The following is a 580-nucleotide window of genomic DNA, read 5'->3' as shown; positions in this document are numbered from 1 at the left end:
TCCAACTCAAATGCCATTACAAACATAAGATGCCGAGAGCAGAGAAGCAATACCTTAGAGGAGACTTACCCTAAGCACTCTGTGCTACATGCCGAGCCCAGCCCCTCAGCTGCCTAAGTAGCCTACTGCTGAGCACGGAAAGAAGATGCTGGCCTGACTCCTCCCCAGCTCTTTCTCATCACCTTCCAAACTGCAGCCACCGAGGAACAGAGGTCATCGGCAAGGAACGAAGAGGAGCCCGTGAGCTCACGAACTTCGGTTGTCACAGTTTTCAGACAAGGTTTCGATTACTACTGTTTTAAGATACAACCCCATTTTCCTCAGCACCCCCTGATAAGGAAGCGGCTTCTGCCTACCAAACCTCTGGTTTGTAGCTACCAGGCTCGGTCCCAGCCGCCAGCCGGAGGAGCAGACGGAGCGCACGGCGCCGATAGCTCGACAGGCACCGCGAACCGTTACCGCCAGCACTCCTCGCAGCCCGGATGGACCTGAGGCTACACACCGGCACAGCCCGTCCGACCGCAGCCGCTCCCGGCACACCAGCGGCACGGCACGGCGCGCCCCGCCCACGCGGAACCGC

Source organism: Meleagris gallopavo, chromosome 2, assembly GCF_000146605.3.
Source record: "Meleagris gallopavo isolate NT-WF06-2002-E0010 breed Aviagen turkey brand Nicholas breeding stock chromosome 2, Turkey_5.1, whole genome shotgun sequence".
Taxonomy (NCBI): Eukaryota; Metazoa; Chordata; class Aves; order Galliformes; family Phasianidae; genus Meleagris; species Meleagris gallopavo.
The sequence above is the reverse complement of the archived record's forward strand: the minus strand, read 5'-3'. Positions refer to the sequence as shown.